The sequence below is a fragment of the Mirounga leonina genome, unplaced genomic scaffold, assembly GCF_011800145.1.
Source record: "Mirounga leonina isolate KUSES-001 unplaced genomic scaffold, KU_Mleo_1.0 Mir_94, whole genome shotgun sequence".
Classification (NCBI taxonomy): Eukaryota; Metazoa; Chordata; class Mammalia; order Carnivora; family Phocidae; genus Mirounga; species Mirounga leonina.
Window position 1 is genome coordinate 20,832,219 of NW_023270855.1, and position 25,111 is coordinate 20,857,329.

Consider the following 25,111-nt stretch of genomic DNA (forward strand, 5'->3'; position numbering starts at 1 on the left):
GAGCCCAAACTCATAACTTCTATACATATTGTCTCTTTATCCTAACTGCAAAGAAGGTTACTGAGTTTCTGGAAAGAAAAACAAGCAAGAACTACTGATATTCACGTTCACAGAATTATAGCCCCTTCAGAGAGGGAAGGATTTTTCAAAACCATCTAATCTGACACTTTCATTTTATAAATAGAGTCTCATTAATGGCTGAATGCAAAGGAGAATCCAGGTCTTTTTTACTCCTAGGTCAGTACCCTTCCCACTTAGTTGAAATAATATTATTTGTCCTAATGAACTCATGACATTGGACAAGTCACTTCACCTCATGGACTCTCAAATGTTGCCTTTTACAAGACGGACAGGGGACCGACTGATTTCTGCAGGTGGTCAGTGATGACGTTCAGTGAGTGTATGAGAAAAATGAAAGTTAAATGGTTATATAATCCCAAATGGGGAGCATTTATTCTTCCAAAAAGGACACAAAAGAAGGGACATTCATCTCTTATAATTTAGATTTCCGTGTGTTTTCTACTTCTCTGTATGGTTCAATATGCTTCTCTTTGGGATTTGAGATTTGGTTTAGTCATTTGCCCAAGATCAAATAGCAGAAACAGCGAAAGAAAATGCATAAATCTTGGCTCTCACAGCATTTATATGACTGCTGCTTTCATTCTCAACGTTTGTTCAGTAGATTAATACTTAAGGAAAAACTATTAACATTTTATTGCCAGAACCAACTTATTTTCCTTTTATTGTTTCTAGGAAGCATCAGATGAGAATTTAAAATAGTTTCTAAGGCATGGACTTAAGTTGTTGCATCTCAAAGCAAAACAGTTCTATGAGATTTTTTTCTATAAGCAAAATGTCTGTTCTGCTTATAACCAAATTCTCCCTTTTGCACATAGATAGAAAATTTGGGATTTCACCCCCAAATCAATTCTGTCACTTCTTGTGCTGTACACATAAACAGTGTCGATGGTAATGGAAATCCAGACTGTTTGGAGGAACTGGTTGACCCATCTTGACAGATATAGTCAAAGCCATGGGTCCCATGGTCATGGGAGCCAATTTGGCTTATCTCTCTTGTCCAACCCTAGACCCCTGACCATTCACTGCCAGTGGGTGCATCAAATACCAAGTTAGAGAAGATTGGTTTGACTTAACCCCATCCTAACTCTTAGAAAACATGAGACAGAGTCTACATCCAAGGAATGTTGAGTTATCAAAGGATAGCACTTACATTAGCCTCTCCATGGGAGGGATTCATAACTATAGGAATGAAAATGGACTGGGAGTTAGTGTACCTCAGCTCATATCCAAGTCCCATACATTACTAGTGTGCATCCTTAGCCAAGTAACTTACCTTCTTTAAACCTCTGAACCTCAAAGGCCGGTTGTGAAGAAGATTGAAAATGTGAACCATTACAAAGAGTGTAAGCACATGGTGTGCACGCAGTGATTACTACAGTTACTCTTTTTGCTGTTATCAGACTATAAGTGCCTTGGCTAACCATGTCTTGATTAACGTCTACATTTTCTGCCCCAACTTAGACTAACAGGATGCCCTATACATAGTGGGTTCTCAATATTTGTGTGGCAGGTATGAAGGTCAGTCTATAAAATCGAGGGCACAAGAAATATAACTGCTTCCTAGAAACCTAATTTCTGACTCTGAGTTACCATTTTGCCTGGCTGGTGGGAAGAGAAAATGTAACCTTCTCAGTGCTTCTTGGATTTCATCATGGCCCCTGCTTCCTCAAGATGTGCCATAGTTCCAGGGTAATGCCCAGACTGCACAGTACTCAGTCATTAAGGAGAGTGTGTGCATGTGTAGGTGGGGTATTCCATCTGATGTTTGGTCAGTTGTTGCCATGTTGTTCCTGTCCTTAGAAACTATTGTGGTTTTGCGATTCTTAGCCGCCCCATGCCAGACTTAGGGTTGAGAATCTGAGCTGAGATGCATATGATATAGATGTACCCACACATCCTCTCAGCAGTATGTCTGGGAAACCAAGTGCAGATCCCCTGTTTCTCAGAAACCCCCTTTCCTCCCTTCTTCATTTCTGGGGACTCCCTATCCACTCTGGCCGAGGGAAAAACCAGTTCTTCCTTGTTTTTATCTGGGATTGGGTCAATTCCCCTAGGAATCTGTGCTACTAGAATTTAGGTGTTTGGGAAAATAAAAGCCAGCTACCTTGACATAAACCTGTCCTAGGCAAGGAAGCCTGCCTGCTATGTCCTTGAATGTTGGGAAGGAATAGGAAAAATAGGGGAAGAAAATTGTCAGTTCATATCTTAAAATATTGTTCTTGCTGCATGTATTTGTTGAATGAATATCTTTATGTGTATATACATGGTGTAACACTGTAGTGAAAACTCTTTTAATGGTTGGTGTTCTGCACATGCAAAAGAATGAAGTTGAACCCCTGCTTCAAACCACATACAAAAATCAACTCAAAATGGGTTATAGTCCTAGAACCAAGAGCTGAAACTATAAAACTCTTAGAAGAAAACATAGGGGTAAATATTCATGACTTTAGGCAATGATTTCTTTGATATACCAGCAAAGAGATAACAAAATGAAAAATAGATAAATTGGATTTTATTAAAAATTTTTAAAGTTTGTGCTTAAAGAATACCTTCAAGAAAGTGAAAAAGACAACCTATAGAATTGGAGAAAATATTTTCAGGTTACATATCTGGTGAGGGACTTCTGTACAGGATATATAAAGAACTGTAGTAACTCGGGCGCCTGGGTGGCTCAGTCATTAAGCATCTGCCTTCGGCTCAGGTCATGATCCCGGGGTCCTGGGATTGAGCCCCGCATCGGGCTCCCTGCTCTGCGGGGAGCCTGCTTCTCCCTCTCCCACTCCCCCTGCTTGTGTTCCCTCTCCCGCTGTGTCTCTCTCTGTCAAATAAATAAAATCTTAAAAAAAAAAAAAAAAGAACTCTAGTAACACAACAAAAAAAGACAAATAACCCAATTTTTTAAAAATGGGCCAAGGAGTTGAATAGGCATTTTCCCAGAAAGATACACAAATGGCCAATAAAGTCAAGGAAAAATGCTTAACATCTTTAGTCTTTAGGAAAATGCAAATCAAAACCATAATGAGAAACCACTTCACAGCAACTAGGATGGCTGTTATCAAAAGGACAGACAATAACAAATGTTGGTGATGATATGGAGAAATTGGAACCCTCCTGCAATGCTGATGGGGATGTAACTTGCTGTAGGTGTTTTGGAAAATAGTTTGGCAGTTCCTCAAAAAGTTAAACATAGAGTTACCATATGACCCAGTTAGACTCCTAGACGTATACTCAAGAGAAATGAAAAAATGTCCACAACTGTTCATAGAGGCATTTTTCAGAAGAGCCAGGAGGAGGAAGCAATCCAAATGTCCATCAGTGGATGACTGGATAAACAAAATATGGCAGATCCATACAATGGAATACCCACGCATAGAAAGGAATGAAGTGCTGATACCTGTGGCAATACGGATGAATCTTGAAAACATTATGCTAAAAGAAAGAAACCAAATACAGAAGACTACATATTACACGATTCTGTGTTAACGAAATGCCAAATAGGCAAGTCCATGTAGACAGACAGTAGATTGGCGGTTGCCAGGGGCTGAGGGTAGAAGAGATTGGAGGGTGACTGCTAATGGGGAACTGGGTTTGTTTTGGGGGCTGCTGAAAATATTCTAAACTCAGATAGTGGTGATAGTTGCACAACTCCGTGAATGTCCTAAGAAAATACAGAATTGTGAACAAATTCATAATAAAGTCAGGTCACCTCTGTCCTTTGGCAGTGTCCTTATTAAAAGGTGGATGGGGGAGCGCTTTGGTGGCTCAGTCAGTTACGTGTCCAGCTCTTGATCTCAGCTCAAGTCTTGATCTCAGGGTTGGGAGTTCAAGCCCCACGTTGGGCTTCACACTGGGTGTGGAGCCTACTTAAAAATGATTGAGGGCGCCTGGGTGGCTCAGATGGTTAAGCGTCTGCCTTCGGCTCAGGTCATGATCCCAGGGTCCTGGGATCGAGTCCCGCATCGGGCTCTCTGCTCCTTGGGAGCCTGCTTCTCCCTCTGCCTCTCTCTCTCTCTCTTTCTCTCTCTCTGTCTCTCATGAATAAATAAATAAAATCTTTAAAAAAAAAAAAAATGATTGAGTGTGGGCGCCTGGGTGGCTCAGTCGTTAAGCGTCTGCCTTTGGCTCAGGTCATGATCCCAGGGTCCTGGGATCGAGTCCCACATCAGGCTCCCTGCCCTGCAGGAAGCCTGTTTCTCCCTCTCCCACTCTCCCTGCTTGTGTTCCTGCTCTCTCTGTCTCTGTCAAATAAATAAATAAAATCTTAAAAAAAAAAAAAAAAGATTGAGTGAATGAATGAATGATGGATAGGGCCCTGGAAAGCAATGGGGACCTCTTGTTAGTGCTTTCTAAGTGAATGTAGGCCTTTAAGGTGTGAATTCAGATATCCTTTCCTGGGGTCGGCCACAGAAATAAGTCATGCCTTGCCCTGTGGTCGCGTGCTGTCTCTTTGGGCTCCTTCAGCGTTTGCGTGCTTTGATGCAGAAGTGAACTTGGAAGGAAGGGGTTAAATTCTTATTTAGTCGCTTTGTATTGCGCTGTCTGTCCACTAGAAAACTGTTCTTTTTTAGATCCACTAATGCTCTAAGGTGTTTTGCATACATTATGTAATTTACTCCTACAAAACCCTGTTCCCCCCATTTTACAGAGGAGGAACCCTGAGTCTCGTGTTAATTAGAGCAGTTAATCATGTGGTCTGTGGTCACACAGCACAAAGTGGCGAAGCAAGGTTACAATTGAGACTGGCCTGAAAGCCTGAATGCTTAGTAAATGTATTACAGGTCTGCGTTGATGGATACATAATGAAGGAAAACCTATCAATATCATATAAATATTAAATTGGGGGGGTTGTACCACCTGAGACAGAGTTGAAAAAAACCATTATGCTGGAGGCAGTATTTTAATCACCTGAAAATGAACACTTCCGATATTGAAAAGAAACGAAAATCTACGCTAACATGTTATCACGCCATCATCTAAACTCGTTTTTTGGGGGGATTTCTGTCATAGTTTTTTTTACCTAAGAGTTACAGCCATGGCTCCAAGTGAGAAAAAACTGCCTTTTAGGTGACCCCTCGCTTTCCCACTATGTTTAATAGCTGTTTGAACTCCCTCTAGTGGTTAAGACATGATGTGACCCTAAATTTTGCTCTTTAGAGATTGAATGTGACCCCTTGGACAAGGGTACAACTGTGAATGCAGAAGATTGTAGGGTCAAACCTAATCCTTAACTGTCCTCCTTCTGTGTATGGACTAAGGGTACAAATAGCATGTGTCAAAGCTCTCCTGCTATACTCCTCTGTCCTATTTACTCGGAAGTCCAATTGTGCATTGATTATTGTTACTCTCTAGACTAGAGAATTACAGAGGCGGTACTTTGTTGTTGTTGTTGTTGTTGTTTTTAAGATTTTATTTATTTATTTGACAGAGAGAGACAGCGAGAGAGGGAACACAAGCAGGGGGAGTGGGAGAGGGAGAAGCAGGCTTCCCGCCGAGCAGGGAGCCCGATGTGGGGCTCGATCCCAGGACCCCGGGATCATGACCTGAGCCGAAGGCAGATGCTTAAAAACTGAGCCACCCAGGCACCCCAGAGACGGTACTTTGTAAGATAACAGATTTGGGGGGCACATCCTTATAAAATGCTTTGAGCTGTGAAACTGAGACCCATAAGACACATCTCTAGAGATGTACCTGCTATTTCCTGATTTGCTATCTTACCTGTTATGCAACGACTTTCTTGTAATGAAAAAGAAAAGTAACTATTTAAAAATACCCACTCTCTGTACACGTACACATCCCACACGCATACAAATTCTTTCTCTCCCCCTTACGGCCAGCCCTTGCACTGCGTTTTGATTTAGATGAGGTAGAGACAGACTCTTTCACTGGCCAGAATTATTACCGTTGTTTGGGGAGAGCATCTGCAAAAATAAGATCCAGGCTTACCTTAGAGATAAGGCAGACAGATCTGGACAGTGAAACAAGTCACACAGAAGATATGACTTCGGCACATTTCTTATTTGACATTAATGGTTAAACAGCTACATTTCTCTGAACCCCCACCCCGCCACTCTTACATCATTTTCTTTTTTAAAGATTTTATTTATTTGACAGTGAGAGATACAGCGAGAGGGGGAACACAAGCAGGGGGAGTGGGAGAGGAAGAAGCAGGCTTCCCAAGGAGCAGGGAGCCCAATGTGGGGCTCGATCCCAGGACCCCGGATCATGACCTGAGCCGAAGGCAGACGCTTAACGACTGAGCCACCCAGGCGCCCCGCTTACATCACTTTGTAACCTGCGTAGCGCTCGCTTAATGAGTACAAGTTCAAGTCCGCTTAGCATTAGTGAAGTGTGGGATCATGAAATGCCATGTGTATGGTGTAGTTCACAGCTGAATCACATAACTGCATTTTGTCAATTGTACCACTGTTTTGTTTTCCTTAAAGTGAATAATTATCTCCCCCCCCCACACACACCTTAATGTGATATGGGCCACTTTGACCTCGGACTTTCTGACAGAATCTTGCAGCTTCTCATCATCCGGGCAATTAGTAGTGTTTTCATCCTTGGAGACCTCTCTCCTGGAACCTTCTTTCTCTTCTTTCTGGTCTGCGCAGCTGTTGCCCTCACACTTTCCATCAAAATCATGCTGGCCTCTTCACTCCCCTGCTATGTCACATCTCCCATTTTCTGAAGCCCACATCTTTCTCTTTCTTGTTTTGTTCTTTCATTTCATTCTTAGGTGGTTGTAAGTACATCAGAAACTTCCTGAGAAAGGTGATTTGGAAGTAACTGTTTTAAGATTTTACACATCTGAAAATGCCCTTATTTTGCCTTCATTATGCAATAGTTTGGCTGGGAATAGAATTCTACCAGGTTGGAAATAATGACTAATGACGGTGAGCATCTTTTCATGGGCTTCTCTGCTATCTGTATATCTTCTTTTCTGATAAGTCTGTTCAAATTTTTGCCTATATTTTTTCCCTTTGATCACTTACTTTTATTGACTTTAGAGAGTTCTTAATATATTCTGGAAACAAGTTCTTTTTCAGACACATGATTCACAAATATTTTCTCTTGGTCTGCGGCTTGTGTTTTTATTCTTTTTTTTTTTTAAAGATTTTATTTATTTATTTATAGGACAGAGAGAGACACAGCGAGAGAGGGAACACAAGCAGGGGGAGTGGGAGAGGGAGAAGCAGGCCTCCCGCAGAGCAGGGAGCCCGATGTGGGGCTCGATCCCAGGACCCTGGGATCATGACCTGAGCCGAAGGCAGACGCTTAACGACTGAGCCACCCAGGCGTCCCCGTGTTTTTATTCTTTTAATAGTGTCTTTTGATGAGCAGAAGATTTTAATTCTCACTAAGTCCCATGTGTCAATTTGGATTATTTTATAGATGTGTTTTTGGTGGCTTTTCTAGGAAGTCTTTGCTTATACCAGAGTCACAAAGATTTTCTTCTATGTTTGCTTCAAGTTTTATTTTTTTAAGTTTTACATTTAGTTTTATGTTCCATATTAAGCTAATTCTTGTAAATGGTGTGAGATACGGCCTGAAGTTTTTGTTTTATTTATTGCACATGGATATCCACTCGTTCCAACACTCTTTATTGGGAGACAGTTATTGTTCACACAATTGCCTTTGCATCTTTGTCGAAGAAATCAACTGTTCATATATGTCTCTGTTTCTGGACTCTACATTCTGTTCACTTTCTCTATCTTGATGTCAATACCACACTTCATTGATTATTGTGGCTTTTTAATAAGCTTTAAAATCAGGGAGTGTTATTTTTCCAGATTTGTTCTTCTTTTTCAAATTGCTTTGACTGTTCTAAGTCATTAGCATTCATGTATGGCTCTTAGAATCAAGTTATCAAATTCTACAAAAAGGCCTGTTGGGATTTTAATTGGGATTGTGTATAGATCAATTTGGGGAGAACTGACATTTTAACAATACTACAGCTTCCTGTACATGAGCAAGACATATCTGTCCATTTATTTAAGTCTTCTTTAATTTCTCTCAGTAATCTTCTGTAGCCAGCACACAATTCTTTACATCTTTTGTCAGATGTTTTCATAAGCATTTCATATTTATCATACTATTACAAATGGCATTTTGAAAAACTTCAGTTTGTAATTGTTCAGTGCCAGTATGTAAATACATAATTTATTTTTGCATATTTATCTTGTGTCCTGAAATTTTGCTAAGCTCACTGATTCTAGTAGCTTTTGTGGGTAAGTTCCATGAGGTTTTTTTACATACATGATTATGTTATCACCAAATAGAGACATTTTTATTTTTTATTTTCCAATCCAGATACTTTTTATTTCCTTTTCTTGCCTTATTGTACTGGTTGGAACCTCCAGTACAATGTTAAATAGAAGTGATGAGAGCGGACCTTATTGGTCTCTTCCCCATATCAAAGAGAAGGCATTCAGGTTTTTACCAGTAAGTTTGATATTAGCTGTAGATTTTCGTAGATGCCTATAGATGAGAAAGTTCCTTCTATCCCTGTTTTGCTGAGAGGTTTTTTTAAATAAAAAATGATTGTTAGCTTTTGACAAGTGCTTTTTCTGCATCTATTGAGATGATCACATGGATTAACTAGTATAATTTGTTGAATGATGAGTTGTATTGATTGACTTTCAAATGTTAAACCAGCCTGTATTCCTGAGAGAAATCCCAGTTGGTCATGATGTATTATCCTTTTTATATATTCTTATATTGTACTTGCTAAAATTTTGTTTAGAATTTTTACATCTGTATTCACGAAGGATATTGATTCTTTACTTTTTTTTATTGATACTTTTCTGGTCCTGGTTTTGTCTGTTTGTTTTTGTTTGTTTGTTTTGGGGGTGAGGCTGCCTTAATAGAATGAGTTGGGAAATGTCCCTCCTTTAAACTTTTTTTTAAAGATTTATTTATTTTAGGGAGGAGGGGCAGAGGGAGAGGGAAAGAGAGTCCTAAACAGACTGTGCTGAGTGCAGAGCCTGATGTGGGACTCAATCTCATGACCCTGAGATCATGACCTGAGCTGAAATCAAGAGTGAGCCCCTCAACTGACTGCGCACCCAGGTGCCCCTACAATTTTTTTTGAAGAGTTTTTGTGCTTGGTATTATTTTTTCCTTAAATGTTTGGTAGAATTCACCAGTGAGACCATTGAAGCAAGTTTTCTTTGTGGGGTGTTTTTTAACTTTATATTCCATTTCTTGTATAGATGTATGGCAATTTGAGTTATCTGTTTCTTCAGTAAACTTTGGTAGTTTGTGTCTTTCAAGTTATTTGTCCCGCTCATCAGTGTTATCAATTCATTGTCATAAAGTTAATAATCTTCCCTCGTTATCCTTAGAATTCCCTTGATATCTATAGACTCTGTGTTGATATCATCTATTTCCTGATTTTGCTAATTTTTTTCTCTCAGTTTTTTTTTCTTGAACAGTCTAAGGGTTTATCAATTTTTTTAATCTCAAAGAACTATATTTTTATTTCATTGATTTTCTATGTTTTCTACTTATTGGGTTCTACTCTGATTTTTATTATTTCCTTTTTAACTTGAATCCAATTTGCTCTTCATTTTTAGTTTCTAAACATGATTCAATGATCAAGTTCATTGATTTGAAACCATTATTCGAGCATTTGTATCATAAATTTTTCCCTAAATTTGTATTATAAATTTACTGTTTTAGCAGCATTGCACAAATTTGATCTATGTGTTTTCATATTCATTTATTTCAAAATACTCTTTTTTTCCTTTTTAAGATTTTATTTATTTGAGAGAAAGCATGAGCAGGGGGAGGGACAGAGGGAGAAGCAGGCTCCCCACTGAGATCATGACCTGAGCTGAAGGCAGACACTTAACCGACTGAGCTACCCAGATGCCCCCTTTTTTCAAAATACTTGCTAATTTCTTTCTTGATGACTTTTTTAAACCATGGATTATATAAAATTGTTTTATTTAGTTTATAAATATTTTGGGGATTCCCAGAGATATTGATGTTATTAATTTTTTGTTTAATTCCATTGTTTCAGAGAACATATTTGTATGACTTGATTTCTTTTAAATTTATTGAGAGTTGTTTTATGGCCCAGAGTATGGTTTATCTTGCTAAACATTCCATGTGCCCCTGTAAAGAATATATATTATGTGGTTGTTGGGTAGAATATTCTGTAAATGACAATCAGGTTAATTTGAATATTTTTATATTCAATAAAGTTAAAATATTTTATATTCCTACTGATTTTCTGTCTACCCGTTCTATCAGTTATTGAAAGAGTACTGTTAAAATTTTGGACTGTAAGTGTGGATTCATATATTTCTTCTTGTGCTGTAACAGTTTTTTTTAATGTATTTTAGAGCTGTGTTGTCAGGAGTGAAGATGTTTAGAATTGTTATGTCGTCTTGGTGAATTGACTCTTCTATATAATTAATTGATCTTCTTCATTCCTCATAATATTCTTTGGTTTAAAATTCTCCTAGGGTGATATTAATATAGCATCTCCAGTTTTATTTTGATTAGAAGTAGCACAGTATATCTTTTCTACTCTTATTTTTTTATTTTTAAAAATTATTTTATGGTAGGATATGTTCATAAAATCAAGCTAAGGATCAAGGTAACTTACAGTTTTGCTTACAGTCTAAATCTGGGATTTAAGATGTGCACCTGTGTTTTCGCATGTCCTCAGGTGTGTGGTTTTGAATGAATTCTTACAATTCTTTTGTTCTCTTAACAGTTTTTCTTGTATATTCTTGGTTCATAGTAGGTGCTCAGTAAATATTTGTTAAATTGAAAGTTTTCTTATACTACCTGCAGAAAGGAAAACATTCTAATCCTTTTACTTTTCACCTATTTCTGTCTTTATATTTAAAGTGTATTTCTGGTAGGGAGTATTATTGGTAGGTCTTGATCTGGCAATCCCTAACTTTTAATTAGGATATTTAGACTATTTACATTTAATGTGAATATTAATGTGATAAGATTAAAATCTATCATCTTGCTTTTTGTTTTTTACTTGTCTTACTTGCTCTTTGTTCCCTTTTCCCTGTTTTTATACCTACTTTTGGATTAATTAGATGTTTCTCTTTTTTTTAAAGATTTTATTTATTTATTTGAGAGAGAGAATGAGATAGAGAGAGCATGAGAGGGGGGAGGGTCAGAGGGAGAAGCAGACTCCCTGCCGAGCAGGGAGCCCGATGCGGGACTCGATCCCGGGACTCCAGGATCATGACCTGAGCCGAAGGCAGTCGCTTAACCAACTGAGCCACCCAGGCGCCCTAATTAGATGTTTCTTATGATTCCTTTTTTGCCTCTTTTTTTGGATTATTAGCTATAATCTTTTGCTCTGTTATTTCAGTGCTTTATTTAGGGTTTATAGTGTAATCGTTGACTCACCACAATCTATCTTCAGGTGATACTGTGCCTCTTCACATCTAGTGTACAAACTTACAAATAGTGTACTTTCATTTCTCCCAAACTTTGTGCTAGTGTCACATATTTTTCTTTTATTTGTATTTTAAACCTCATACTATCTTCTCATCATTTTTGTTTTGACAGTCCATTGTCTTTTAAAGAGATTTTAAATGTAAGGAAAATTTTCATATATTTACCCATGTGATTACCATTTCCAGTACTCTTTACTCCTTTCTGTAGATATAAATTCCCTTCTGGTATCATTTTTCTTTTTCTTGAAGAACTTCATGTGACCTTCTTTGTAGCATGGGTCTACTGGTGATGGATACTTTAAGCTTTTGGATGTGTGTAAACATCTTAAATTTTTTTGATTCTTGCTATTTTTTCCCCTCCCTCCTTCTTGATTTAGTTTACTTTGCCCTTCTCCTTTTAGTTTATTAATGTAGGAATTTATGTTACTGATGTCAGACTTTTCTTCTTTTGAAAAGTAAGCATTTCACACTGTAAAATTTCCTGTCAGCGGTGTTTTAGCTGCATCTGACATATTTTAATATGTTGTATTTTCATTTTCATTCAGTTGTATGTATATTTAAATTTTCTTTGAGATTTCTCTTTAGCCAATGGATTATTTATATGTATACTGTTAGTTTTCATGTGTTTGGAAATTTTCCTGTTGTCTTTCTATTAGTGGTTTCTTTTAAATTTGTTGAGGTTTGTATTATATCCAGGATGTAATCTACATTGATGAATGTTCCAGGAGCATTTAAAAAATAAATGTGTATTCTGCTAAAGTGCAATATATGTCAGTTATGTACTGTTGGCTAAACTTCGTTATTCATTTCTTCCGGAACCTTTCTTTCTTGCTGATTTTCTGCCTAGTATTTCTATCAGTTGCTGAAAGTGGGTTGTTTAAGTTCTGAACTGTAACTGCCCATCTCCTTTCCCCTCGCTCAGGGTTTGCTTTGTTGTATTTTGAGGCTCTGTTGTTTGGTGCACACATATTGGGGTCATTATGTCTTCTTGAGTTGATTTGTTCATTACATAATATCTTTGTTTGTCTCTAGTAAACTTTGCTTTGAAGTCGGATATTAATATAACCGGATATTAATCATAACAGATATTAATATAACCACTCTTAACTTTTTTTAGATTAATGTCTACATGACATATCTTTTTCTATCCTTTTCCTTTCATCCTACCCATATTGTATGTTTGAAGTGAGTTTTTTTATAGATAGCATATTATTGGATCATGAGGGGGTTTTTTTGTTGTTGTTCTTGTCATTGTTTCTTTGTTTAATCTACCCCCCCCCCATGACGGTAGCTGCCTACACTCCCGTGTTGGCCTTGATGACTTGGGTAGGAGGTGGGGTCATAGTTGTTCTGTGGTGTTTAGCTGGTGTACAGCAATTCTCGTCTAAAAGTTTTCTTTCTTGGTAGGCTGCTGCTTTTCTTATCCTTTGGCTAGAGAGAAAGCCAATTTTTCTTGGGCTTTGTCTGCCTCTGCTCATTGGCATTTCGAGGATGCTAGCTTGTCCAGCTCCAAGTCTGGGGTATGTGAGGTGCAAAGAAAACCCATGGCACAGAGCACAATGTTGTTCCTTGGGTGCCAAGGTTCCTAGCCGGTATGCCACCTTCTTGCCACCTTTTACAGTTCTCTTCTGTTTAGCTTATAGGTAGTGTTCAGGATTTTTCACTGTACCAAGTACAAGGAATTGGGAAAAGCATGTTGACTCCATCTTTCTGGAGGCAGAATTCTTTTCCATTGTTTCAGAAGAGATATTTCACTGCCTCTAGAATTCTAGGTTGACATTTTTTTCTTTCAGTACTTTAAGGAGATTGCTCCCCTATCTTCTTGCTTTTATTATTTCCTATGGAAAATCTCCTCGAATATTTTTGTTTTTCTGTTCATAATGGGTACTTTTTTTTTTCCTGGTATTGAGCAATTTGATTATGCTCTGCCTCAGTGTAATTTTCTTTATGATATTGTGTCTAGAGTTCACGGAGATTCTCTTAGATCTGTGGGTTTACATCTCTTAAACAGCCCCTCTCCCAAAGCAGATGACTCAACCAACCTTATGGCAAATGCTTAACTGCTGTTAATTTGTAGTTCAACTCCACTGCTTACCAGATTCCATATTGTTTTTTAATATGTGTACATATGCTTTGTACACCAGATACACAGGCCCTTTTCTACAGTGTTCTAGTTTTAAACATTTGGGGGCATAATTTGAAAACTTCCCTAAGTCAAAGGCCCATCTCGTTTTTCATATGTTAGAGGGATAACTGCAGGGAGGTGAAACTTGTCCTCTAGAGGTAAGTTTGCAAATGTAGGAGCACAGACTTGGAACCAGGCTGACTTTGGTTTGAACTCCATACTTCTTGCTGTGTAATTATGGGAATGTTATTCAACCCTTTAGAGCCTCCAATGTATAAAATGGGGATGATAATCATACCTACTTACAGGACTGATATGTGGAATAGGTAAGTAAATGTGGAACATAGTTACACACTCATGAAATGTTACCTGTTGTCATTGTTGGTATTTTTTTTTAATAGCCTTTATTTTTAAAGCACTTTAGATTCACAGCAAAATCAAGCATAAAGTATAGAGATTTCCCTTAAATGTGCACATGCACAACTTACCCCACTATCAAAACCCCTCACTAGATTTGTACATTTGTTATAATCAATGAATCTACATTGAAACATCATTATCACCCAAAATCCATAGTTTACATTAGGGTTCACTCTTGGTCTTTACTTTCTATGGGTTTCAACAGATGTATGATGACATGTGTCCACCATGATAGTATCATACAAAACAGTTTCACTGCCCTAAAAAATCCCCTTTGCTTTATCTGTTCATTCTCCCTTCCCCTAACCCTTGGCAACCCCTCATCCTTTTACTCTCTCCATAGGTTTGCCGTTTCCAGAGTATCATATATTTTGACTGATATGGTATAGGGCCTTTTCAGATCGACTTCTTTTACTTAGTAATATTCATTTAAGCTTCCTTGTGTCTTTTCATGGCTTGATAATCCATTTCTTTTTTTATCACTGAATACAATTCCAATTAACGGACATACCATTTCCATTTACCCACTCACCTACTGACGGACATCTTGGTTGCTTCCATATTTTGGCAATTGTGAATAAAGCTGCCATAAATGTCTGGGTGCATACTTTTGTATGAACACGTTTTCAACTACTTTGAGTAAATACCAGGTAGCCGTATTGCTGGATTGTATGGTAAGCGTATGTTTAGTTTTATAGGAAACTGCCAAACTGTCCTCCAAAGTGGCTGTACCATTTTGCATTCCCACCAGTGTGATTAGAGCTTCTATTGCTCCACAGCCTCATCAGCATTTGCTGTTGTCAGTGTTTTGGATTTTGGTCATTCTAATAGGTGTATATGGAACCTCATTGTTTTAATTTTCAGCTTCCTAATGACAGATGATGTGAAGCATCTTTTCATATGCTTATTTGCCATCTGTATATTTTCTTTGGTGAGCTGTCTGTTCAGATCATTGCCCATTTTAAAATTAGTCCGTTCATTTTCTTCTTGTTGAATTTTAAGAGTGCTTTGTTTATTTTGGAGCTGTTGGCATTTTAATTTGAATTATTATTGTCTTCAGTGCTATAAGGGTTTTCTTGACACCTCAGCATTCTAGGCTGCAAAAATAAAAAATCTGTTTTCTCTTTTTTGAGGGAAGTAGAGAAATTATCTTCACCAGAAAAAAATTAAAAGGTTTCCCCAGGACTACCTTGATCCCAAAAGAATTTCAGGCTGCCTCTTAGGTACAACTGTGGCCTCATGGGGCTTCCATGCTGTAAATCCCTCCCTGCAAAATTAGCTTATGCCATGTGTTTCTTAATAATTGCCTTGTTAAGTAGTGGGAAATACCTGTTCAGCACAGCATTGCCTTTCTTCTGTGTCTTCCATAGGCATGTGTAGATTAACAAGGGCCTCTGCTCTAATCAGCAGCAGTAACGATACACCTAGTAGCAAACCACTCTAACTTCTAGAAAACTATTCTGGCCTAGATCATTCTATAAAAAATAGTCACTAATGCTACTGAAGAAAAATATGTCCCATTGCAGGTGAAGGATGTATTATATTTCCATTCTCCCACCCCTTCACTATGCGTCAGTAGATTTATATCATGGGATTCATTTTCATTTTATGTCTTTTTATTTACGCACCAGTTCCTTTGCAAGTAATTTTAATTCTCCCTTTCATGAGAGTGAGGTTTTGAGTCTGTGTATTCCTATATAAAATAAAGGAAATGATTGTTTTTAATGCAGATTTGAAAGAAATATAATGGATTTCAGTTACAACAATTTCTCCCCATTTAGAGGCGATGAACACCTAGTTAGATGAAGAACGTCATTTCTCGTATAATTTGAATACATCCTGTTTCCATGACAACTTGTACTTACCAGCTTGCCTGGGAAAAGGAGTGTTTGAATTCTTTCTTTGATAAAAGATTTGGCCAAACACTGGGATTCCAGTTTTTTAATTCCAGTAATTTAATTCCAGTTTGGGGGTATTTCTCTTTTTAACCTGGGCTGCTTTTGAAGGAAAGAAACCCAAAGATCATTTGGGGGGTAACTCCACCTTCAGAACAAAAGGAGAGGGTTCCCAGGCCAAATGCTAATGAGCCCAGGAAATGATACTGTTGCAGGTTGTACTCATTTTCTGGTATCTTCCAGTTAAATTAAATCAACAGGATGATGCAACAACTTATTAAGATGCTATTTGATTTGACAGAGAACGATTCAGTTACTCATTTCCATCTGGACACTATAATCATTAGGCTTGTTTCCTCACTGCGAACTTATGTCTTGCCTTTATGGGTGGTCTGTGCCCTCTTAGTGCTGAATTTCGCTTCTTGCAAGGAGTATGGTTTTATTAATGATTTTCCCTCAGAATGAAAGATAGGAAATTATTTGCATCATTAACTATGCTTGTGCAAAACATGAGAAAGATAGTAGTGTATTTTATGGACAATATGATGTTTTAATGTCATATGAAATATTTTAGTCCATGAGGCAAGAAAGTATGACCCTTGGGCATTTTAGGAATCATAGAGCGTTAACTCCAAGTAGGATAATTCAGAGTTTAGTTCTGAGGGACCTGGAAGGTTTTGAAAGGGCAAAAGTGATTCTTAGCTATCTCCAAGATCGTGCTCAATGATGATAAATATTTGTGACCAAAACACGTGTGCACAGTGGTGTGTCGGGTACCAGTTTATTATAACCCCCATTAGAAGCCACATTTTAAAACTTTTTTATTTGAGAGAGAGACAACAGAGCGAGCCAGAGGGACCCTGAGTGGTGGAGGGAGGGGCAGAGGGAGAAGCAGACTCCCTGCTGAGCAGGGAGCCCACTGAGTGGGAAGCCCCATGTGGGGCTTGATTCTGGGACCCTGGGATCATGACCTGAGACAAAGGTAGACGCTTAAGTGACTGAGCCACCCAGGTGCCCCTATTTCTTTATTTTTATATTTATTTAAGCAATCTCTACACCCAACGTTGGGCTCAAAGCCACGATCCTGAGATCAAGAGTCTCATGCTCTTCCAACTGAACCAGCCTGGTGCCCCAATACTAAGGAAATTTTAAAGATATACCATAACATGCAACTTAATATTATGTGCATAATATGTAAAAAATGAAAGCCAACAGGAAAGAAGGAAAAAAAATGACTATCTTTCTGTATTGGGAGTATGCAATTCTAGCACTTGGTAAAAGGAAAGAGATTAAGTAGCCACAGAGATTTCTTTGGCCTAAAATTCTGTTTGCAAGCATCTTCATGATTCCTAATGTAGCACTTTGCTCAGTAGTTGCAGTTCTGAAAATTTTATGCAATTATAATTTTATTTTTTGGAAAACAAATAATGTGGCTTTATTCCAAACTTGCTTTATTTTCCTTTTCGAATTGCCCATCAACTGATAATAGCTTCTCAAATTTTAGAGGACTCAGCTCCTAAGAAGTAAATGACTTATAAAATATTTTAATATTCACTTTAATGAATGTTTTAATCATAGAGGGATTCATTATCCAGATATTTATTGAATATTCACTACATGAGCAATCTTAAAATACTCTGTGAGGAACACAAAGGTGACCTCTCATGCCCCCCTACACACACACAAGGAGCTTAAACTAATACCAGAAATAAGGTATACGTGGTCATTTTGTAACGTGACTCATCACCTCCTAATATTTTGCTCAGTAAGTTGATATTTTCTGTATGATGATTTCTTATGCCATAATATGATGTGATTATTTAAGCTTAAAAATAAAGCTTTGGAAGGCACAGTGCCCTTTCTCAAGAGTACAGGCTTGCACAATGTTCCCCCTAAGAGATTTCTGAGCCATAAGTGAAAGCTCAAAATCAAATCTTATCCCTGAAGAATTTCTTAGCTATGAAGAAGTAACCAGCTTGCTGCTGACATATCCCACCATGCAAGCAACGGTTACCTTGCAGTGGGGGATTGGAGGCCTCCTGGATGGATGTAGGCCACCAAGTGCGCTGTGGACATGCTCCTGGCATGACCAACCATTCCAGATTGCCCAGGACTGAGGAGGGGTTTTCTAGGATGCATGTTGCTGAAATCAGGGCAGTCTCACACAAACAGGGATGGATGGTCCTATACACTCTTCTCTAAAGCTCCGAAGAGTGCAAAGGAGAACACCTGTATTCAAGTAGCCTAGTGTTATCTCTGCCAGGAATTGTAATAAGGAAACAAGAACCAGTAATTGTGTGGCATTTTATGGCTCATGCGGGGCCTCATCTCCAGGCAGCACTGCGAACCCAGTCTTAATAGCACACTCATTTTTCAGTTGAGGAAAAAGAGAGGTTGATTGATTTGTCTCAGATCACACAGCTGTTAAGGGTGGGTTCAAACACACATTCGGGGGATTTCCCCTGATCACATTGCCCTTCTACTGACCATCTCTTCCTCCCTTTAAAAAATTTCCAAAGACCAAGTTGAAGTCTGCTGGCCTTCCTTTTCAGGTCCATTCTCTGACCTGAGCATCCTCACATCTTTGGTTGATTGATAGGCCAGGGGAGCATTAATAACTAGTCTATGAGGGAGCCAGTGATTTGCAGAGTATATTGATTGCAGGGTTGCACGTAATGGGGACAACCCTCGGTAACAATCTGAATGCCAGCAGTAGGAGTGGGTTATGTTAACCTTAGAAATAAAACCTCCAGTTATTTATTCAGAAATAGCAGAGAATTGGAACCCAGGACAAGCAAGCTATGGCCAAACCATTGGCAAGTGCAGAGAACAAAGGAGAGGAATGCTCTCTTACAGAGGAAAGGGGGAAGTTGGAAGGCTGTTACAAAAAATCCACTGGAGTAAACGGAGCTCAGAGTATAGAGACTTTCCTTTGGCAGATAGGGGGTGGGCTGTTGCTGGAGGAGGAGGAAAGCCATCCCCAGATGTATTTGGAAGGGTGGGTTGAGTGGGAAGATTGCAAATGCTAGACTGGAGATTTCAGACTTCAGCTTGTGGGAGAGAGGCAGCCATATAAGTTGAGCAAAGTAGCAGGGAAAAGGTGCTTTTTAGGAAGAGTAATATACCATCCTCCAAAAGGATAAACTAGCAGAGGAGAAAGACTAGAAATTGGGAAACAAATTCACTGACTGTTCTTTCAATCAACAGCTGTTGTATACCCAGTTCTTTTCCTTCACAAATCTTGGGGGCATGCCACCCATGTGGCCAGACCTAGGCAGGGTACCAGGGAAACCAAGGGTCCTGGTCCTCTTGGACCAGATGTTCTAGGGTGGGAGATGGACAGTAGATCCGTGCAGCTATGACGCGTGTTAGGGAAATCATCAGTGGGGATGAGGACCTGCTCTGGAGCCGGATGGTTGGGAAGCTCTTGCCCAGGAGGCCTGAGTGGGAGAAGAAGCTAGTCATGCAGAGCAGAGATGGGCGGTTCAGCAGAGGAAACAGCTTGTGTAGATGCCTCAAGGCTGCAGAGAAGCTGTAAGGAACCGGGGAGAGTGCAGCCATGTGGTTGGAAAGGCAGGAAGCGTGCAGAAGATACTGAGCCCTGTTTGCAACCAGAAAGAGATGGTGAGAGCAATAGGAAGCTGGCGAAGCACGTTAGGCATGATTGAATTGGTGCTGGGAGACAACTGCTGAGACTACTGTCTGGCACCGGGTTGGCGGGGCAAGGGCTGGAAGCACGGAGCCTGGTCAGAAGCATGTCGCGATTGGCCGGAACTGAGGATGTGAGGACTGGGAGTCGGTGTTATTGGTGGGAATAAAGGAGGAAGACCAATGCAGGGGCTGCAGGAGGAGCAAAACCAGGACTCTGTGGCTGATAGGTGGATATAGATGTGGAGGGTGGGTCCACTGAACCTTGATGTCACATTTTCCAGGCTCAGTGGTTGGGAGGACTTCAGGCTCCTCATTGCAAATACTCAACAAATGCTGTTTCGCTTAGCCCTTTCCCTTGCACTTGCAAGGGACCCCTCAGGGGTCTTTTAGATTCTAGACAAATAACATGAGTCGAGCTTTTCCTGTGTGTGGCTTGCAAGGTGTATAAACATGTTTTCTCATACATCCCTCAAAGCAGCCTATGGAGGGAGCTCTTGTTATCTACATGTTCCGAGTGAGGAATCTGGCATTCAGCAAGGTTAATAACTTACCAAGGTCACACAGCTTACTCCTGGCAGGATCTTGGTTAAAGCAGGGTTCAGTCTCACTAAAGCAATAACTCTTACAGCCTCCCCCGACACCCTCAGTGCCCCAGAGGTGTTTCAAACCTACCCCCCTCCTCCGGGCCCCTCCTGGGACTGACCACTGCCACACCTGCCTTTGCTGGAAGCTTCTGCAGGGCCTGGGCCTCACTGTCCCCTGAATCTAGAGAGACTGAGGTCTGCCATCTAGCGGCCACTGTTTTCCTTTTTATTCTGAGCCTTTAAAAGAAAGGAAACCGGGAGTTCCCACATACAAGACAGGCCTGCATATTTATAGCATCACACCCTGTAAACAGGAAATTTCTCAGTCTTAGAGAAGGAGCCTGGTAACATAAACATAGCATATTGGCAATGAGTTCCTCCGCCCATTCAGCAAACATTTAAATATATATGTAATGCATATATATGTATATACATATATATTTAAGTGTTTGTGTTTATATATATATTCATATACACACACACACACACACACACATATATATTCATTCCCCTGGAAAATAAGCTCACTGAGCCAGGGATTTCTTTTGTCTGTATTGCTCACTAATGAATTTCAAGAGCCTAGAACAGTGGCACTTGTATAGCAGATACACAGTAAATATTTATTGAATGTAGAATAAATGAGGACCTAACATTTAGTGCACCTTTACTATACACCAGGCACTTGACATGCATGTTTTCTCATTTACTCCTAATGATGACTTAAGAGGCAGGGAATGTCAAGATGCCCATTTCTCAGATGTAAAGACTGAGCCATAGAGGGACAAGAAGCTTACTGGGTCTGGGGAGAGCTGCTGGGTTTTTACTCAGGTTTGCTGACTTGAGAGACACTGCATTTAGCTACCACACATGGTACCTCTCGTCGGCTCTGTGTGCAGGTCTCATGTGCTGCCATTTAGACAGGTGGTAGAAGTGCCACCAGGGGACCGCCAGCCATTCCCCTCCTGTGCTTTGACTTTACTGAGTGAAGTTTTCCATCCCACAGTGCTATGACAGAGGCAGCAAATGGAGGGAATTCAAGAAAGGCTGGCCGGCTAACAATGAGTCCCTGTCACTAACTAGCCATGTGGCTGTGTGACCTCGCACAGTGCCCCCACACCTCAGCTTCCTCATTAGTCAAAGGAGGAGACAGAGTTAGGATCCCTGCCTTCCCTTCCAGCTCCAATATTCTACTATTTCTGTGACTCCCAGGGAGCTGGATGAGAGTGAAGAGAGAGGACCACTCGTTCCTAGGCAACCAGTACCCGCCTCACCCATGTTGCCATGGTGATGATGGAAGTTGGGCTGATGGGATTACCAGCTCCTGCTAATTGCATATGAGAGCTCAAGGTCTCTGTCTCTTGCTTGCGGGCTGGCTCGCTCTTACTTTCTCATTCTTCTAGGAACTGTGGAAAGATCTCCTCTCCTCCATCTTCAGCATCCCCAACGCAGCCCTAGTGCAATGGAAAGCAACTGGAAATGGAGCCTAGCTGTGCCTCTGAGTAGCTGTGTGACCTTGGGCAGGTTACTCGGCTTCTCTGAGCCTCCATTTCCCCATATGGAAAATGAAGGTGTTGGAATAGGGACCCCCGTCTAAGGCTCTTCCCAGCTCGCAAATCCTTTGATGCCTAGGGAGCATGTCAAGGGAGCAGAGCACATTGTTACTAGGCGACCAGCAGGCACCCTGCCCAAGTTGCCTTGGCGACTGGATCCTAGAGGGGAGGGGAGTAGCTGCTGCAGCTAATTGCTTAATTATTTATGAGTGCCTCAAGTCCTTTTTGTTGTTTTCCTTGCTAGGGGCTGTGGGGTCACCTTCTCTTCCTCCCTCCTGCTACCCCAAGTCGTCTGAGGTGCACGTTACACAGCGGGAGAGCACGTTGGCCTGGATCTCAAGCTACTCACATTCTAGTCCTGCCTCTGTCATTTCCCAGAACTGTGGCCTCAGGTAAGTCACCTCACCTGTCTGGGCCTCAGTTTCCTCATTGGTAAAATGGGGGGTTTGCTTAGATAATCTCCACATTTCCTTTTTATCCTGTATTTCTAATTCCTGCTGTCCAGTTGCAAAGTGGAGAAGAGAAGGAGAATTTTCCCTTTTTTTTTTTTTTTTTATCTTCTAAGGATGAGTCTGAAGAGCAGTAACAATAGTTAAGTCTCTTACACATTTCAAACAGGAAGGGGATGAAAATTAGGCCCATTGTTCTCTGCTTGCCTCTCATCCTAGCCATGTTGCCTGGGCTGTTTTATTAATCTTAAGGTCATTTAACTTTTATCCTTTTGTACATCATCTCCTTCCAAAATAGATCTGAGGGCTTCACAGTATAAGATGCCTATGTGCAATTAAGTCATTAAAATAAAAATAGGAGTAGGTTAATATAAAAATAGTGACGCTGCTTCATTGGTTATCATCAGTGTTCTGATTAAGCATCAGATGTAATTTTGAGCATCCTGGAAGCCAAAGCAAAAAGAGAGGGGGGTACATAATTGTTATTCAATAAAGAAAAATTGCCAGACTGTTCCTTGTTCTAAATTCTGAAAGTAATTTAGCATGTGGTGCTTACTCTCTTTCAGAAACTGCACATAAAACTTTTTAAAATAACCCTGTGTTGTTGACAGTATTGTTGAAGGACAGAGGAAGAAGCTAGACTAGACAGTTTGACGAGGTCTAATCTAATTAGAAAGCAAAAAGTCCCTTCCTATCTTAGAATTTTATGAAGATAAATATCATTTAATAAACATAACTTCAGAATCAACCCTTATTTCTAAATCAGTTATATATAAATTCATTTAACCACTTTGCACAGTAATTTAGCAATATGGGTCAAATTTTTTAATGCCGACCAAAATTCTAGTTCTCCAAACTTATTCTGAAGTAAACTTGTGCAGCTGAAGAAAGACACTGAATATAAAAATGCTTATGGTAGCATTATTTATAAAAGAGAATGACTAAACCACGGAAGCCTTGAGGGCTAGTGAATTAAATTATATTATTTCTTTACAATGGATTATTTTGTGGCCCTTTAAGTAGAGGTATATGTTTTGATATGGAAAAAAATCTTCAAATATATAATGTTAAGTAGATAAGGAAGTGCAGCAATGGTATAAAATGCTTCTGTTTCTCTTATAAAAGATATTGATAGGGATACAATTTCTGTATCTAGATATATGCTTTTATGTGCCTACTTGCATTTTTTCCGGAAGGAAACTGTTAACAGTCGTTTCCTCTGGGCAGGAAGATTGATAGCCTTGGGAGGGAGGGAGACTTACTATTCACTGCCTTATTTTTAGTATGTAGACCTGTTCATTCTCCAGGTAGAGAGGCAGTAGAGCCTGGCAGTTAAAAACCTAGACTCTGGAGTCTGAATCCGTGTGTTCAAATCCTGGTTCTATCACTTATTAGCTGTGTGACCTTGGGATTAATTTAACTTCTGCATTCCTCATCCATAAAATGGATAAATCCATAAAATAGTACCTTCCTCATTGGATTGTTGTGAGGATTAAATGAATTAATACACTCAGAACAGCCTAAGCAATACCATATATGCCGTTTCTTGAAAAAATAAAAGGAAAAATTAAACAAAAAACCCTGCATCTAACCAAAAGGAGCCCCAGGATCTCAGAGCCAGAAGGACTTTATAAATATGTCACTGCTTTCAGCCTCATATGTTGTATACAGATTATGTTTGCAAGAGGGATCACAAAGCATTGGTCTCATTTAGCTTGTCATTTTATCTGAACTTGAATACCTTTTAGGGAAGGCACCTATCTTGGGATTGATAATAGGCATTTACAATCCCTGAACCTATCTGGTCTTACAGCTCCTGTTCTAGTCTATCCCAGTGAATGCTCAAGCTAAGAGCAGAACATATGCTAGGCCAGGTAGAAAATCTATGAGAAGATGGAACTCTACATCCACAGCTGTTAAAGGCCAGGGAGGGACTAACCAAAATTGGAGCTTCGAGAGGGCATTCATGCCCATGCCACTTACGACATGCGTTCATAGCTCCCAAGGAGTTGTGCCAGGAGGATTCCTCTTACTTTGGACCCAGGAATCTTACGGCCACAGGGGTTCCCTGTGCCTTCAGAAGTTCAGAAAGCAGAGGGTTCTGTGTTCAAGAGTGCCTGGTTTCCTTCTTTGCAGGTGCTTTGGGGCAAGTCTGGAGACTTAGGCTGACTTTGTGAACCTTCCTCTGAACTTGGCCATACTTTGGGCCAGACTTGGTCCCTTACTATAGGCATATGGTGGCTCTGGAAAGGGTGGGATGGGAGCTGTGTTCCCTTAAAATTAGCTGAGTTAGGAAATGTGCTCACCGTGAGGAATGCAAAACTGACCTATCACAAACGCATGCCCAAGTCAGTGGTCCCTGGCTTGGGTCTGTCTGGCCCTCCCTTCGGGCACTCTTGGACATTCCAGTCTCTTCATCCATTTGGCCAGCGGTTCCCCTTGCCATCTCTCTGTCACATCCAACTGCGCTTCCATCTGCCCTTCCGTCCCTCCATCCTCCTCCAACCATCTGCCAGTTCTCCCACCCATCCTTCAGACTGCTGGTATTTCCATGCACCCGTCCTCCGCTCCCACCACGTGCGTCTGAAACTCCATCCACTGGTCCGTCCGTCCATCCCTCCATCTTTCCGGAACCCGCCCGTCCATCTCACCGGCCTCCGTCCCGTCTGGCTGCAGAACCAGCCCTCTCTCTGACCGGTCCTCCGTTCCCCGACCCCCAGCGACCGCTAATCCGTGCCCGGCTGCAGCTCTGCCCTCCCCCCGGCCGGCCGGCCGTCGGTCCCCCGCCCGCCGGGTCCGTGCCCCGTGCCAGATGGGCCCCGCCGCCCGCAGCGGGTCGGCCGGCTTCGGTCTGGCGGCCCGGCCGGACCGTGCCCCCGGCGGCTCCCAGGCCCGGCGGGCGTCGGGCCCGGGGCGGG

The 25,111-nt window shown here is 40.5% G+C and overlaps 1 protein-coding gene across 1 annotated transcript in view; it reads left to right on the forward strand.

The window, feature by feature from the left end:
* Positions 1 to 21,887: 21,887 nt before the first annotated feature.
* The window catches only part of EIF4E3 (eukaryotic translation initiation factor 4E family member 3), a 40,264-nt gene continuing 37,040 nt past the window's right edge, over positions 21,888 to 25,111 (forward strand). The window contains exon 1 of the mRNA XM_034998717.1: positions 21,888 to 22,136. The gene's annotated coding sequence lies outside the window, so the exon portion shown is untranslated. The remainder of the gene's footprint in view (positions 22,137 to 25,111) is intronic.